The sequence below is a fragment of the Ochlerotatus camptorhynchus genome, unplaced genomic scaffold (genome assembly GCF_037179485.1).
Source record: "Ochlerotatus camptorhynchus isolate MF236.1 unplaced genomic scaffold, CSIRO-AGI_Acam_v1.1 ptg000277l, whole genome shotgun sequence".
Classification (NCBI taxonomy): Eukaryota; Metazoa; Arthropoda; class Insecta; order Diptera; family Culicidae; genus Ochlerotatus; species Ochlerotatus camptorhynchus.
Genome location: NW_027040766.1, coordinates 3258466 through 3276343, shown reverse-complemented (window position 1 = coordinate 3276343; position 17878 = coordinate 3258466). Strand labels below are relative to the sequence as shown.

The 17878-nt window shown below is 37.8% G+C and overlaps 1 protein-coding gene across 2 annotated transcripts in view; it reads right to left on the bottom strand.

The window, feature by feature from the left end:
• The window catches only part of LOC135706339 (RNA-binding protein 24-A-like), a 251447-nt gene that overhangs the window by 127329 nt on the left and 106240 nt on the right, over positions 1 to 17878 (bottom strand). Inside the window, exon 1 of one of the 2 annotated variants that reach the window (XM_065227956.1) lies at positions 2064 to 2787. The exons of the other annotated variant lie outside the window; for it this stretch is intronic. The gene's annotated coding sequence lies outside the window, so the exon portion shown is untranslated. Of the gene's footprint in view, positions 1 to 2063; positions 2788 to 17878 lie in introns of those variants that run through there. 2 annotated transcript variants of the gene reach the window in all.

The window sequence follows — 17878 nt, the reverse complement described above, 5'->3', positions numbered from 1 at the left end:
CATGCAGCAATTTATGTGCGTGTGGCAGTGGTTATCACGATATCGAGCATGTTGTTTGGTCATGTACCTTATACCGTGTTGCCAGATCTGAGTTATCCACATCCCTCAGGGCACAAGGAAAACAACCCGCGATACCCGTTAGAGATGTCTTGGCGAGCCGAGACCTCGACTATTTGAATTTAATTTATGTGTTTTTAAAACGGATAGATTTGAGGATTTAGTAGTTAGTGTCATCTTGTGTTCTCCCAAGTTGTTAGCTGCCCATTGGTGTACCCCCATGTTTGTCTTTTTCATCAGAGTGTCGCCTAGTTCGAGATCAAGAGCACATTGCTCTCCAAACCTTGTGTTCACAATCCCTACCCTGCCATCCATTTGTTACAATTTGTTACCACTAACCTCGAGATAGCAGCGAGTAATCGGCCCCCGCTTTACTAACGTTAGTTTTAAGTAATTTTCTTGTCTAAACAATGAATATCGGCTCCGCAAAGCTACAGCAAATGAGCCTGGAAAAATAAACGAATTATTTAAAAAAAAAAGAACAGCTGAACGTTCGGTAAAACTGTAACCTTCATTGTAATCCATTAAATTAAAAATAATTTCAAACCATGTTCAACCTTGTTTAAATGATCAAATCTTGTCATTTTAGTGAAGATTTAGTTTCAAAGTAACTGAAAGACAATTGCATTGAATTACTTAAATTTTACCGAACGAGCTGTTCAGCTTTCGGTAAAAATTACCGAAGTTGGCGATGGTTTCTAAGTGTGCAGATCAATAAATTTCAGACATTGTTTGCTACTCCGCAGCAAAAAACCAGTTTTGATTTAATCTTCATACATAAACAAAACCTCAATATTTTGACGTGTTAAATAGCGAAGTTTAATGAAAAAATGGTCTCCACAAGGAATCGTCATTGAAGGCTTGCCTTGGATCAGTGCACTGAATCTCCTCGAACCAATGCAGTACCACACCCACAAACTTTGACATTTATGGGTGGTTTGTTTTGGCTCCTATTCGTCGTCATCTCTTTTACTCTGGTGCGAAATGAAAGGGACACAACAAGCACAAGAAGTGGGGTTAGAGACTTTTCACTGTTCTTCAGCTAACCGTTGTAAATACACAGCTATAAAGCCAGACCATTCTGGTGGCAGATCTGATCTGGGATTTTTTTTCTGGAGTATCTCACAATATAGCGGAAATGGCTCTAATGTTGGCCTATGGATCTAACATTGGGCCCATCGCTAAAAGTCTGCTATTTATCAATTTTATCTAGATGAACGCGTCATTAAGACGGTACTAATGGATATTTTTGATCGCTATTAGTCAATTGCTGTAGTAGTATGGGCCCAAATTAGGGACATTAAGGCCGACATTACATACATTTCCACTACTAATGCAAAAATGGTACAAGCTAAGAAAGATCCCAATTATCAACTGTGGAAGTAATCGAAGAACACCAAATTGAGGGCAGGTGTACAGTTTTAGTTCCACGTTAACTGAACATGAGATCATAGGCTACGTAAATTAATGTATTTTTATAAAGGATCTGACATCTTACAAAGATAAGCTTAGTAAAAATTGTCAAATATGTCGCAGCAAGAAATTTTGATTGATAATTACACGTCTGCCGTTTGGTCTTCGATTGCTCCCTAATTCTGGAGAAATTCGAAAACAATTACCTCTGTATTCAATTTCTTGTTCATAAGAGATCACCTGCACAAATTAACCACACAATCAGGTGGGGAATGATTCCTTTAACAGATGGTAAAGAAATCGATGAATGAAGTGATTATTTAAAAAAGCAGCTACGCCCTAATCTCAGATCACTCAGGAACTATCACGTTGCGAATGGGTTTTTACTAGTTTTCATGGGAGTATAGTTTATAAACAGAACGGCAGTGGTTTAATATTTTTTCAATAAATTAAGCATGGAACCGTTTTTCACCAATCCTATATTAAGTAATTAATGCTTCCAACGCGGATTGACCGAGAGGCCAATCTTCACCAAGCAGTAACGAAGTAATAGCACATCCCCTAATCCCCGAATAATGTAACAAAGCTCTCACCCGATCTAATTGAAGCACCAATACACGACTTAGCAGCTGTATAGTAAGCTGAATTTAGCTTTGCCGCACAGCACCCTCGAAATCACTTTTGCTTTGCTTATTTCTTGTTTTTTTTTTCTCTGATTGGTTCTCGTTCTCTTCGTCCTCGTCTCGTCAGTTGCACATCTGCAGATTTTTAGAAATCCTACTCATTTACGGTTATATTTGTGTACAGCTCACTTCTCCCGTCAGCAGCAGTAATACCACCCTCTCGACACACTCGCGCTGTACATACACAATAAATACACAAAACAATTCAAAAACTGCCGCTTCCTTTTTTATGCTTCGCTGTCTGCTACAAAGGAGCTGATGCTGCACAAAACCGAACACAGAACAACCCAACTCAAGGGAGAAGAGCGCACACAGTTGTAAATATTCTCTACTGCTGGTGATCTCGATTATTCATCATCATCAGCATCACCATCATCTTCACCAACACACCACAGAAATTGGTAATCTGTAATTTTTCCCTCTTCAATGCACGTAGAACAAGAACAAAACTCGGGGCGATGAACAACGCGAAGTTCCTCGATTTTTCTGGGTAGGTATATCTCCTGGCAGGCAGCACAATTCACTATCAAACTTCAGCAGGGGAGCTTCTCGATAAAGCACAATAACGATCCAAGAGCTACTTTTGCACACTGATCAAAAACACGCGCGCGTTCAAGCCGAGATCCGTCGTTCAACTGAGAGCGACCTGAGTCATTCAGCTTGGCATGACCTCCCCCCTAGGCTACATAGAAGAAAAACGAAAACAGCGTTTTTCACGAATCATCTTACTGTGTAGTTGTGCAATCGTTCGCTCTCGTTTTCGCTCTTTGTGGTAAGGATTACAACACATTGGAATTTCCACCAAGTCACGTCGTCGTTTGGTGTTGGTGTGCGATTGTTATGCTTTTGGAAACAACGCAAACTGTGGGGGATGGTGGGGGGGGGGGGGGACAGAGAGCGAGAGTTTGCACGTGTAAGGACGACTTACAACCACAGGCAGAAGAGGGTCGGTATTAGTGATAGAGGTGCAACATAAGCTTTCCCGTTTCTCATTCTCTTGCTCATAATGTATGTACAATTTGACCCATCGCCCATTATCGTTCGTGCCTAGGTACGAACATTGTAGAGTTTCCTTTCTTCGGTTCTCCGTATTTTCTTATGCTTCATATGTTCTCTGTTTTTGAATTATTCCTTTTTGATCGAGGTTTTCGTGTCTTAAAACATATTGCTCAAGCACCGACCGACCGACCGACCGACACGGCTGGGTATAGTCATAGTCAGTCATCATCATCTAAGGCTTCCTTCTTCGCATTCCGTACGGTACGTGTGCGTAATATATCGTTCATAACGTACCTATATATTATACAGTTTTTATTTTTTTCGTTCGTTCGTTTGTACGTTCCGCTCGCACTATGCTTTGGTCTCATCTGCCCGCTCTTGCCTGCCCGGTTTGCTAGCTCGTCAAGACTTGACGGGGGGTTAGATTTTGACGAAAAGCCAGCATAATGGGACGTGACGTATATCGTCTTGAGAACAGGAAAGGGATCCACCTTTCAGGCCTAGCTCGATGGTATTCGGTCACGGGAGGTCACATTGTACTGGCTATCGGATTCAAGATGTGTGATGTTGTTGGGGATGATAAGCATTGAAAGGTAGCATCTGGGTGCGCACTGTGGGATAAAACGCAATTACATGTTGCAAATGCTTTTACCTTGAAGTCGCAAATGTTGTTCAAGTCGACGTTATCTTCGGGTGGAGTAATTGCACTTTTAGCCACAAAATTTAGTTCAGCAATTATATCGATACGCTACTGCACCATTAGTGCGAGTATTTGGTCCATACAATTAAAAAAAAAAAACAGATTTTCAACAGTGTTTTTTACCCTTCTAGCAGAAAAGGGTATACATATCGCCCGGAAAACCGACATTCGATTCGAGGCCCGGAGGATCTATTCGAAATAGCTCGATGAGATCGGAAAATATCTGTATGTATTTATTAGTGCGTATGTACAGTCACCCCTGTATTATGGGCCAGCTAGTCACTATTGCGGGTCACTCAGTTCTACGAGTTTATCAAATGGAATTGACCCATTATTGTGGGTGGCCTAAATTACTGGGGTGACTGTTTGTTATATCCCGTTCACATTACAGCGTATATCAAGTGATATACGCTGTCTTGCAATAAGCACTCATACATCTAGTTTTCACTGGAAATCCTATGTATGAGTGCTCATTGCAAGACAGCCTATATTACGTGATATAGGCTGTAATGTGAACGGGGTATTAGGGTGCTCGAAAAAAAAAAAATTTGCGAAAAGTTATCTTGCTTACCCCCATAACATCCATACTAAGTCACGAGTTCAAATTTCACCCCCGGACAAGTCACGAATGACCCAAGAGTGTTAAAGTGACTATAATAAAAAAAAAATACCCCCAGAGCCGGATTCGAGGCAAAAGGAGGCAATTGTCCCAGGCCCCCTGGCTAGAGGGGCCCCTAGCCATGGAGGCTGAGCAAATATTTGTGTTTTTTTTAAATTATTATATTTTTACTGCTAAAGCAAATAATTTTCATTTTACGTTAACTCTGATCTTCTGATTTAATTTTATACTTTGATTTTCTAATTCATCTGAGCTTTTTGGTCAGCAATAGTTGAATTGAGGTAAAAAATCTTTCAGCAAATTAGTACTGATTAATTACATATTAAGGTCATTGCTTTTGAAGTATTGACGTTTACATTGAAGCTTAATGTATTCATGGATGTTTCCAATTATTATTTACTGGTTTGTATTGTTTTTATGTAGTATTGAAACAAAGAGAATAAACTAACTCTAAGTTGAATACCTTAATTCGGGGGCAAATCAATCTCATAAAACGTAAATATGGAAATTAATTCATGCATTAAAGAAAATTTACAAACTTATGATATTAGAATCAATAGGCTTTGATGATGCTATCGTTTCGCATGACTACTTATCGTCCCCTTAATGCTACAACTAGGTATCTCAAAAATCAAAGTTTTGAGAAAAACGCATTTCAAAATTTGTCAAAACGTGTCAAAAAAGCGTAAAAAGGTTATTTCTACGCAGTATACATGAATTATACTATTCCCCATTCTAGCCAGGTGAACATTACGGTGCCTTTGTGGATGTATGGGAAAAAGTATAGATTTTTAAAAAAAATACCGAGTTACCTAGTTGTAGCATGCACAGCTAAACATTTTCTAGAGCATTTGTTCTGAGATAGCGGTTTTTCTGATGAATGAGAAAGAAGTTGTTAAACGCAAAATCGAAATATTCATTTATTTGGCAACTTTTAATGTATGTATTAACACGTTTAAACGTTTTATTCGCACTTTAAAGATCTTCTTCATTCTCCTCAGAGCTGTTATCTTCGTCGTTGACTTGATTATCGTATGGCAGATTCATATAGAACGATTTGTAGCAATCTTTAAGGGCAGGTGGTTTCAAATTGAAGAGAGACTTAAGGTCATTGTATTTTGCTGTCGAGATTGGTATTGGTGAACGCTGCTGTAGTGGCTTATGTAATTCTCTTTTGCTCCGTTTGTTGAAATCAATGTAGCGAAACTCCTCTTCATACGATGTTTTGATGGCCATTTTGTATGGCTCTGATTTCAAGAAACGCATCCAAATCATTTTAGGCCACGAAATGATGTCTCCACTGGTGTCCTTCTTGCGCGAAGTCATGTTGTGCTTGAAGAAGGTTTTGTAGTCCTTGATCTGCTATTGGTTCAAATCATGAACCAAGTAGTGTTCATCGTTCGCCCTCCGTGCGCTACGAGCTATTTGTTTCATGTCCTCAGGCCATGAGGCTTGACCAACGCGCTTGAGTTCGGTACTGATGGCCGAATGCATGGAATCGCACTCCATTTCACTGTGGCCAGATACGAGAAATTTGTGATCTATTTTCTCAATATGTTCCAACTTCTGCACTGCCTGCATGAACATTGCAGCAACGAACTTATTCAAATTCTGCCCTCCGCATCTATCACTGTAGAATGTTACTTCCTTAGTTTCTGAAGGAAGTGACATTAAGAAGACGTTAATACAGCTGGCTATTTCACAACTGCCTCGGCCACCTTCGGTTTCATTCCACATAAAACAATTCCCTTGCTTGTTCACCATGTCATAAATCGTAAGGTTATACGTTGAAAGCTTCCGCTTGTAAAAAAAAGCACTGTTCTTCGGGTCGTAAGGTACAAGCAGAACTTGCTGCAGATCAAATGAAGCACATACTAGCTTACCGTTTGATGATTCAGCTTGTAGTTTATCGTTCCACTTTTCATTTCTAACTCTTTCCTTTTGCGCCAAATGCAGGTTGTGTTTATCTTTCAATGAGTCCTTCAACTCATTATCGGCATTGTCATAGTAATTACAGACACGGCATTGATCTTTTTTGGGGTTGTGGAACCCCAGGTTGAAATTTTCATTGAAAATTTTGCGGTACGCGGAGGCGTTAACCTTCTGATCTCCTCCAGAGTCGCAATACTCACAATATAGACGATACATTAGGGTGATATTCAGCGAAGGATCAAGATATTTCCGATTAGTTTTCTCCCGACAATAATACGACGGTACAACCGGAAAACTTTGTATGTGACGTTTCACATTTTGTACCACTGATGTAGGAAAACAGTATTTAACGTGTTTTCCACGTTTGTCATCTTCCATAACATTCTGCAATGACCGCTTAGTCATGGCGATATCCACAACCCCTTTTTGTATGCCCAGTGTGTTGAGGAACATGGTCTTACATACCTTAATTTTGTCGCCGATATGTGGAAGAAAATATTCGACAGAAAATGTTCTTCTTGATGCAGTAGCAGCAGTAGTCACACATTTCTTCGGTTTCCTTATGGTGTGGCTGTTGATGAACTCGCATTGCCGGATGTAGTCAGCAAGTCAGCAAGTTCGTAGTAATTTGTGAATATCTCCAAACGTTCGGCTTCCAACATCTTCTCCTGGCACTTCCACCTGCAGTTCTTACAGGAATCTTTCATCACTGCAGCAGGAATGACGCGTTTTCGCGTAGATACATAGGCTTGTCCAGAAAGTCACTTAATCTTACGGACATTTCGTTCCCACTTGCCTGGACACCTCGTACGTTTTCGTGGTCGATTTTTTTCTTCTGCGAAAGTCTCCATTCCCTCTAGCATAATGCAAGGCTCACCAGCTTCTGAGGTCTCGGTAGTCTCGATCTCCTCGCCGGGTATATCAGACATTTCTGAGTGTGTAACGACTTCTGTCGTAGCTTCAATGCTCACGTCACTCTCCAGTTATGCAGACTGATTGAAGCCGGATGTATCAAATGAATCAACTATGGATTCATCTGAATCGATGTTTTCAGGAACATATTCTGAATGATCCGTGGAAAAATCATCGTCACTTGATTCGAGAAAGTCTTCAAAATCCTCCTCAGACAGATCTGGTTCGGAAAACAAATGGCTTACGTCTAAGCCATCATCAGAATCCGTAGGAATGGAGCCAATTTCTCTTTCAGAATCATCTTTATAGAAAGAAGAAGGAATGCTTTTAGATATTTAAAAAATAAAAACACTTAAACTGAGCAGCAAGCTACCTTTCCCTGATTCCGTATCCACCAAACTTGAGCCAAATGATTCATCTGATGACATAGATTCGGTATCTTCACCATTTTCTGATTCTGACGTCGAACTAAACATCAAGGAATATTTTGGTATCATCACTGTTTACCAACATTTTTCTGTCAATAATACTTACACGTCGGTTGTATATTCAGATGCCGATCCACTCGAGTCCATTTCTCTACAATAACAACTTGCAATTCACGAATCACAACAATGCCAGAAGTACGAACAACGCAATGGTTAAATCGCTAATGGGTACTAATGTTATGCGTCCTTTGCTTTTATACGTCACTCAGCAACGATGTTCATTATCTTTAGCGTATGGTTGTGTGAGTTTTTCTTCTTTTTGGATCTCGCGTCTATGGTATTGCTGTTTTTGCTGAAGATACCTAGTTGTAGCATATAAAACAAAAAAATCTCCGTGAATAAATTTCAGTGCAACAACTGGATAACTTCAGTTACCTATTTGTAGCATAAAAATCATATTATAGAAAATGCTGGTGATTTGAGATACCTAGTTATAGCAATGACAATTTATAAAATAAACTTGATATTTTAAGTTACCTAGTTGTAGCACCCAATATCGTTGTTCTATGCTGAGATACCTAGTTTTGAAAATTAAAAATGTCTTCTTTGTTTGTTATCGTAATAAGACGATCTTTTGATATGTTATAGAGCATCAAAAGATGAATAATTTGGTATACTCAACTCAAAATCGACAAATTTCGAGTTACCTAGTTGTAGCATTAAGGGGACGTTATTATACCTATTAAGGTTTTTCATTAGGCATTTGAAAATGTAGATATGGGGAAATTGATGTACCCCTCAAATGGCTTTCGAGTGACCTTTTTTGAGATATTCTTATTAAATTTGGGTTTCCTAAATCCTTCTACGAAGTGTACTTTCAGCCGATAGTATGAAATTATTATTAATGAAGTTGCGCCTAAATGTAGGCGTTTTGTATATCACTGGTTATTTCACAGAAAATCATTAATTTCTAACGTTGGAATCAGCGTTGCCAGATATACCGATTTATCGGTATTTATACCGATTTCCGAACTAGATTCCTTAGCAACCAATTTTTGAGGTTTTATACCGATTTATACCGATTTTTTTTTTAAATCATCAAAATGAATTTTGCCTGCCCACGCTTGAATTTTGGAGAAAAATATTGTAAGAGACTTGTATCTTTTTGAATATCTCAAATTTTTTGAGCCTTTAAAAAAAAATATATCTTTGAAAATGTCTTATGGATACTCTTTCCATTACTACCCATGAATCGATTAACAGTCGATGGCTCTTTCTGGTAATTCCGGAGGAATCGGGAAATACGTTTTAAACATTATTTAACTTCCTGAATTTTCTTCCAACATTCCCCTGGAATTTTCTTCCACCTTACATCGTGAATTATTTTACGATTCCTCTCGGAAACTTATTTCCACTTCCCTTGGGAGCTTCTTCAGCCTTCGCTCCAATGATTCTTCCATCTTCTCCCGCCAGTTTTTTCAACTTCCCGGAACTTCAGGGATGCTTCCAGATTTTGATTGCGGATCCACACTAGCTGCAGGAACTTTTAAAAAAAGTTCAGATTTTTGAGTAAGTTTCGATAAATTAAAGAATGTTTCAATAACTTCTGTTAAAATTCTAAAACCCGGTCCAGCGAGCTCCAGTGAACTTAAGGAAATATCATAAATATGTTGGATACTTCACAAGTCCAAAGATCTTCTGGAAAATTTAATGGTTTTCAGGACATTTCCATTAGTTTCAGGAGAATTGAGAGAACTTTAGGAAGCTCCGAGAACATCAGGACAGATCAATAAATGTCAAGGAAATCGCTGAAATTTTAAAGGAGTTCCTAGAAACTCAGGCAATTTAGGGATGCTACACGAACATTATATTGGAAGTTCCATACTTATTGATGGCAGTGTCGATAACTTTAATAAAAAATAGAAAAATCGGGAAGATCAGAGAACTTCAATGCAGATGTTACAATAAATTCAAGAAAATTGTGAGAGCGCTTAAGAAATTTCGTAATCTTCAAGAAATTCTAGAGGCCTTCAAAGTTAATAAGAGTTATTCCGGTAGTCTCATTATAATCAGGGAAGTTCCAAGTATTTCAAAGATGATCAGAGTACTCCAAAACAGCCCGAGAAAATATGGAATATTCCTAAGTACATTTCAGGAATGTTCCAAAAACTTCACGGGCATTACGGGGTCTTCAGTGATGTTTTATGACCATTTGGAAAATTTTCTGGTTCATTAGAACATCCCCAGGAGCTCTTTCTTCCGGAATTATGTCCTTGTTTCTTTTGACTGTTCCGTAACCACTCTGGCTTCCAACTTCCTCCAGATTTTTTTTTTCCTATTTTTCAATTTTCGCCAGAGGTTTCTTAATTTATGTCTTGGAAGTTCTGCGGATATTTTTCCGACTTCTCTCAGAACTTTCCCCGAATTTCCTCCAGGAGAGCTTCTTTCTTCTTTCTATGGATGTTGTTTCCAGCTTCCTCCAGAAGCTAATTTAAACATGCCCCGGTGTTTTTTTCCGGAATTTTCCGATCATAGTCCAAAAGTTATAATTCGCTTTCAAAAATGGCAAAAATATAAAATTAATTAAACTAGTAAATATGTACCGATAAATACCGATTTTTTAAAACATTCGATACCGATAAGCTTTAAATCATTCTGGCAACGCTGATTGGAATCAAAATAAATTGACTGACACTTAGTTCAATCGTTCCAACCCCTTGATTCTTTGACAATTGAGTTTGAATGCTATTGAACGTCAATTAAATAAACTTGAAAATTATGCAGAAAAATCTACACACTTAGAAATTCCTAATTTTACACGTGACGGAATCCATCTTTGACATAATGGATGAGACGTAAACAAACATGTCATGTAAAATTAAGTGTTCCGAGATTGAAAAGTTTGTATTCGACGAAAAGTACGTTTGTTTGAGCTGAATTCGCGTCTATTATGACTCAATTTTATGTCAAAACTGACGCTCGTATACGTCAGTCTCAGAGCACCTAAATTTACTTGAATTTTTTTAAGTGTGTACCTTTTCGTAAAGAGAAACTTATCAAAGCTACCATTGGAGTATGATAATGAATTGCTCAATATTTCTCTTGATATCTATTACCAACCAATCAACTCTACCCCGGAGATTAATTTGACCCAGATCACCAGTAGTTACACTTTTGTCATTTATTTTTTGTGGCAAAACGTAGATTCCATATCTTTAATTGACTTTCTTCTGAAATTTGACTTTCTTTTGAAAACAAATTTCATTCTTTTCCTTTCAAGACGGTAGAAGGAAAAATGTGATCGCGCATTTGAAATTCAAACTTCAAATGCAGATAATATGGGGTAACCCCTAAGGAAAGCAGTCTCAGGCTCCCGGATCCTAAATCCAGCATTGCTCACCCATTGAATGATATACAGTGCTTTCCCGATTTTGTCAGCTTTTTACCGATTTGGTCAGCCTACAGATTTCACAAAATTGATCAATTTTTAAACATGAATTCTAAATTTTTTCGATCGGAGTGATTTTTATTCTTACCCTTCACTGAAATGTGAATATCAGGGAAGTGTGATAAAATAGGCATACGGCATAACAATTTACTATTTTAAGTGCTTATGAATTCAAATATCTTAATTAGCTTTTAATAAATGTACATTCGTATAACTTCAATTTACTTCCTGTCTCCCTACTAGGAATTATTCGTTTTGACTTTCTGGTTGCTGGTCCATTCAAATCCAATTTTCTAATTCCCGGTATTTTCCCGGTTATTAAAAAAAACAACAAAAAATCACCGCTGCCTTAAACTAAAAAGGCATTAAAAAATAAATGTTTATAGATAATCATATTTTTTCTGCAGAATTCCTCTACAATACGTCAATTTTTCAGAAAAATGTGAGATAAGATTTGCATTAATATGTTCTTGATCTAGATCTCCAAAATCTCATGGAAGCATGAATTCGTATAAAATCAAAGGGTATCCTGCAACAATTTAGCCTAAATGTTGTTTTGGTTTGTTGAAAAAATCATAAATCAATACGCAGTATTAAAAATTCTTAAAATCTTCCAGGAGTTCAGATCTTAAAGTTCTATTCTATTTTTTTAATTAAATCTTCAACATAATGTTGTACAGATATTTTCTAGGCTAGGTGCCGAATTCTATGTGTGTAAGTAGACTTACTAATGTTAAAATCATTTACATCAAACGTTTCATTAAACACACGACAGCACAAAGTTCACGGTTCGTTGAATCCATAGTTGGTCCGATGGGTAGGTTGCCACAGAAGCGTGTAACTACGTAGAACTCTTTGAGGAGCATTGATGTAGATTTTGCTCACAAGAGAGTTGCAATCAACGTCACCGTTAAGCAATCCAAACACGAAGAGTCGCTGAAGTAGTTTCCTCCTTGCTGCCAACGTGTCCAGGTCAATCAGCCTGCACCGTTCTTCGTAAGGCGGCAAATTTACCGAATCGTTCCAGAGCAGAAGACGTAAAGCGTATCTTACGAAGTTTCGCTGAATGGCTTGGCTTGAATAGCGTGAAAGGGTGCCCACACAACAACAGCATACTCTAGAAGACAGCGGACGAGAGCACAGTATAGTGATTTCAGCGCGTAGATGTCCTGGAATGCGTTTGTGTTTCGTTTCAAGAAATCTAATGTGGCGAATGCTTTAGCAGTTATCATGGAGATGTGCTCATTGAATCTGACTTTACAGTCGATGATAACACCCAAATCCTTAACTGAAGAAACGAAGAGCAAACTACTGAGTCCTATCCTATAGTCATGTCGTAAGGGCTCGCGTGAACGGCTAAAAGATATTGCGCAGCATTTTGTGACATTAACCTGCATACCGTTCAATGTACACCAGCGCAAAAGGGAATCAATATCCTTCTGGAGTGCGCAATAGTCAAGTCTTGACTTAATTGTACGAAAGATCATTAAGTCATCGGCGAACATAAGTTTCGAAGAACACAGTCGACTTCACAGATCGTTCACGAACAGGATGAAAATTAAAGGCCCCAAATGGCTACCTTGGGGAACACCAGAGGGTATCTCGAAACTAGGCGAATTAACACCGTTAATGCTCCCATAGGCTGAGCGGTCAGTTAAGTAAGACTATAGCCACTTCTTGGCCCAATTAGGTAATCCCATACACCTCATTTTGTCCACTGCAAGCACATGTGGAACTCTATCGAACGCCTTACTGAAGTCCACGTAGATCGCATCAACTTGTCGTCGTTTTTCAATGGAGTTGATCAGCGAGTTGACAAACACCATTAAGTTGGTTGTTGTAGAGCGTTTCCTCACGAAGCCGTGCTGATGTTTGGTAATTATTGGCCTAACCGCTTGATATACGATCTTCTCCAGAGCTTTTGGGAGGCAGCTTAGAATCGAAATTCCGCGATAATTTCCAACATTGTGGATGTTTCCAGCTTTGTGAATAGGTGTGATGGACGCAACCTTCCACATTGTAGGGAAAACACCACTAACTAGCGAACGATTGAAGATAATTGACACAGGTGAAGCGAGAGATGCAGAATATTTCTTAATGAACGATGGCCGCAAACAGTGTGGACCAGGGCCTTTAGAGGGATCTACAGATGAAAGAACTTTCATCACCTCTTCAACAGATACATCCAACTGCGGCAAATGCAAGTAGTAATGACTTTTTCGCTCCACAGTGCTTAAATGGTTTCAAATCGGGTTCTGATTAGTCTCTCAAAGTTACAACTCATTTGGTTAGAAACTGACTTCGCACAAGCCATTTTAAGTTTACATGTAAATTACTATGGGAAATCTCAACTTTTTGTTCATTGCCTTCTAGTCTTTTTCCATATTGAGCTGCGAAACAGTTCGATAGCCATTCTTATAGAAAATTTTCTCAGCTACAACTTTGCTGAAGATTGTTTCTATGTAAAACGAGACAGGAAAAAGTTATTAATCATTTAAGAGATTGGTAAACTTATGACATGATCAAGCAGCTGCTCTGTAGGCAACACTGTATTTTGCAGCGTGACATAGTAGCCATGATTTGTGTGTCCTATTCAACGCCCAAGAAACACCAATGTTGCCTGCTGAGCAGTTGATTGAGCATGATCATAAGACATCAGCGCATTGAACCATTGATAACTTTCGATCCTTGCATTTAATTAAAAAGTGGTCTTGAGCAAAGTTGTAGCTGGGAAAATTTCCTACAAGAACAGTTGAAAACTTTTGAAGCAGACCGATATGGTTAATTAATAGATATACATGAACAAAAATCTTGGTTTTACCATAGTAATTCCCATACAAACTTCAAATGGTTTGTGCCATCTCAGTTTCTCACCAAATGGGTTCAAATTTTGAGAGGTTAGCCAGGATCCGATTTGGAATCGTTTAAGTATTGTGGAGCGAAAATTTCATTTTTTTTCATCACTCTACTGCTCATCCAGTCACGACGATCATGCAGAGAATGAGCGGGAGGGGTAGTCGAAAAAACATCCTTGAAGGATTTTACGAAGAGATCAGAAGCTTCTTCCGCGGAGTCAGCACGAGCTTCTTTATAGGACACATCGAGTGGTATACCACCATTCCACCTAAGTTTCTTCACGTAGGTCCAAAAAGACGATGGATCCCGCTTTGCCTCCGACTCAATGCACAATACATATTCATGGAAAACTGTGTTCAACCGGCTATATGCCTTGAAACATTTTGTGGAATACACAGATGTGTTGCCAAAATAATTTAATTGTATCGAAGATATTTTACAGGTTAATACATATCTTATTGGATTTCCACTTTTGAGCATTTTGAGTTCCGTTCGAAATATAATTTATGATTATCAATTCGATGATTCGACTGAATGATAGAATGGGTAAACCTTCGGGAAACCCCATAATATAATTGCCCAAGTAACAATTTTGGTTTTATCATGGTTTTGAAGAGGCCTTATAAGCTTAGAATAGACTTAAAGACCACATTAAAATCAGAAATGTTGCTTGTGTGGTTTGGAATATTAGGTTTTCCAAAATTCCTGGAGTTTAGATCTTTATTCTTTTTTATTAATTTATATATTGAATTATTATATATTATTTTATTATATATTGTATTATTATATATTATATTATTATATATTATATTATTATACATTATATTATTATATATTATATTATTATATATCATATTATTATATATTATACTATACATAATAGCAACTTTAACACTCATGGATCATTCGTGACTTATCCCGGTTATGTTCATGGTCATGAAGTTCATGATAATGATGATTACCCCTAGGTTTGAGCTGGATGATTTATCTCTAAGATAATCAAGTACATTGACTTCAGTGTGAGAGGTATGGATTCAGATCTTTATATTTTACAGGCTAACCAAGGTATTCTGGGATATCCTGACTAATCTTATGTACCTGATTAGCACAAAGTGAAGAAATTATTTTTAATTTATCTCTGGACCAATCATCTCATTTTTTCTAAGTTCGTTGATTTTGTACGGTGTCGAACATTTGCAGTCCAAGCATGATCGGGTATGCATTATGTATTATACAGAAGTGTAAAAAAATAAATATAATTATGTAGGGTAAACGCTTCTATAGTTGCGGTACGTTAGAAGCGTTAGGTTCCTATAGTTGTGTACAGAGTCTCCATACAAAACAATAGGAACCTAACGCTTCTAACGTACCGCAACTATAGGAGCGTTTACCCTGTATGATATAAAATTGATTGATTCCATGTAAAATTGCAAGTTTTATAAGGGTTTAAATGATTCTTGAAAACCAAATTATGGCCTACAAGACTATGATAAAACCATAATTGTTACTTAGGATACGTATACATTATCTTTCCCGGTGCGATTTGGGTTTTCCCGCATTTTTCCTGGTTTTTTCCCGGCAAATCCGAATTCCAGGTTTTTCCCGGATTTCCAGGTTTTCCCGGTTGGATTGACACGCTGTATCACGGAAACCTATGTTTTCTTTGCATTTATTTGTTACTTGCTTTATTTATTACTAAACATTTAAAAATTAATTAAAAAAAAATATCATTACAAAAGATCGATGCTTCAGTCCAATCAATGATTCTATCGTTCATTGTTACTGCTTTTATCAGATGTGGGTAGGACAAGGTACTATGATCTCATACACTCATACTACCCACTAACAGGTCTTCTGCTCGATTGGCTGCACTTATGTGACAGTTAAATTGCAGATATGACTTCTCGGTTATCTCTTTTACAGAGTTCTAGTAATTTCCATATAAACTTCAAAGGACCAGTGCAGTATGAGTCCGTATTTGATTAGTTATTAATTGATTCTGAAGCCGATAATTTTCTGATATAATTAACTGATTGCTTTCAGGCAACACTGCATCTTGCACTTATGACATAGTAGACTGGATTTTTACACAGTGATCCAGGAATGCTATCTAGCGGAACGAAATTAATAACTCCCAAACGAGCCATTTTAGTGATTGTCGATGCCATTTTAGTGATTATCGACCCATCAACTCATGAACCGGGGACCAACGTCTTTGCTTCCCTTCCGAAGGCTTGGATAATGATTTTTTGAATGAAAAGCGCTATCTTTTGCTACAAATAAAATGCTCTTATAATTTAATTTGGAGAGTTGGTGTAATTCTTCTAAACTTGTTCACACCCAAGAATGTTCAGGGCTAATAGAATTTTATATGAAATGGATGTAGTAGAAATTATAGGGCGAACTATTTGGTACTTTTGATCCAGCTATTTTTAGAACTGATGTAATTTTTGTATACAGTCAACTCTCCCTTACTCAGCGTAGAGAAAAATAAAACTACGGAACCCATCGATTTGATGATCAAATTAACATGGTGAGACTAGTCCAAATACTTTCTACAAACTAAATAGGGGAAATGGATGTAATGTCGGCCTAAATGCCCCTAATTTGGGCCCATACATAAATTCAGCAATCGACTAAATTTTCAATAGCGACCAAAATATCCATTAGTACCATCCCAATGACGTGTTCATCTAGATAAAATTGATAAATTGCAGATTTTTAGCGATGGACCCAATTTTAGATCCATAGGCCAACATTAGAGCCATTTTCCCTACGTACCAGGATTCAAAAGAACATTTTGAAACTGGCAGTGTGTGCGTAATACTAATATATGATTGATAGATGTAACACATACAAGCGGGGTTTATTGTAAGTGAAAGTAACCTCGGAATGGGCGTGACTCTCCAGACATTTTGAAATGGGTTGCTGGATCTGCAATAGAGCTATCACCTTCTAACTCCCGGACTAAAGCTGTGTACAATGACCATAGATGTGACATTGAAGAGAGAGTTCTTTCATAATAACACTGCCGGCCAGTGGGGGTTAGAGGGAATACACACACACAGTAAATTCTCCCTTACTTGATCGCAGTCTAACTCGATATTTACCCTGAATCCCTAACTTGCTTGGCGTTCCAGAACTTTAAAAGCTTACGAAACTTCTTTGTAATGTTTACATATTTTCCCCCTAGCAGCACGATTGTCACTTATATCAGTCATAAACAAGTTGCTGCAACTTATTGTGACGGAAATGTGCTACTCGGGCCTTATGTTCATGAAACATTCATGAAGTTCTCGGATCTTCCCTAAACTTCCATGCACTTCTAAGAAGTTTTCGAAGTTTTCGAAGTTTTTCTGAAGATCTCCGGACTTCTATGAAGCTTTTGGAGTTTTTTTTTTCTGAAATGTCTTTATTTCCCTGAAATTTCTGAAACTTTAGTAAGTTCCCTCAATTTTTCTGGAATCAAACCGAAACAATTAATATAGATCTAAGGCTTTCAACGAAGTTCCCATATCAGTCACCATGGTCCACTGGCCTTCTGGAGTGTGGGATGTGTACTTGAGACTTGACCTTTATAAGACAGACTCCTTTCCTAACCACAAAATGAAAAAAATAAATAAGATTTTCACTGAAGTTCCTGATGTTCATGGAAATGCCCTTAAATTATTGACACTAATTAATAACTTTTAAAATTGTTTAAAATAGACTTTCCAGGTGTTATTAAAAATGTCCAAAAGATATCTGGATTTTCTAGACTTCCCTGAATTTGTCAGTTTTTTTATAAGTACACCCCAACCTTTTTTACGTGGTTTTGTTCAATGTTCAACT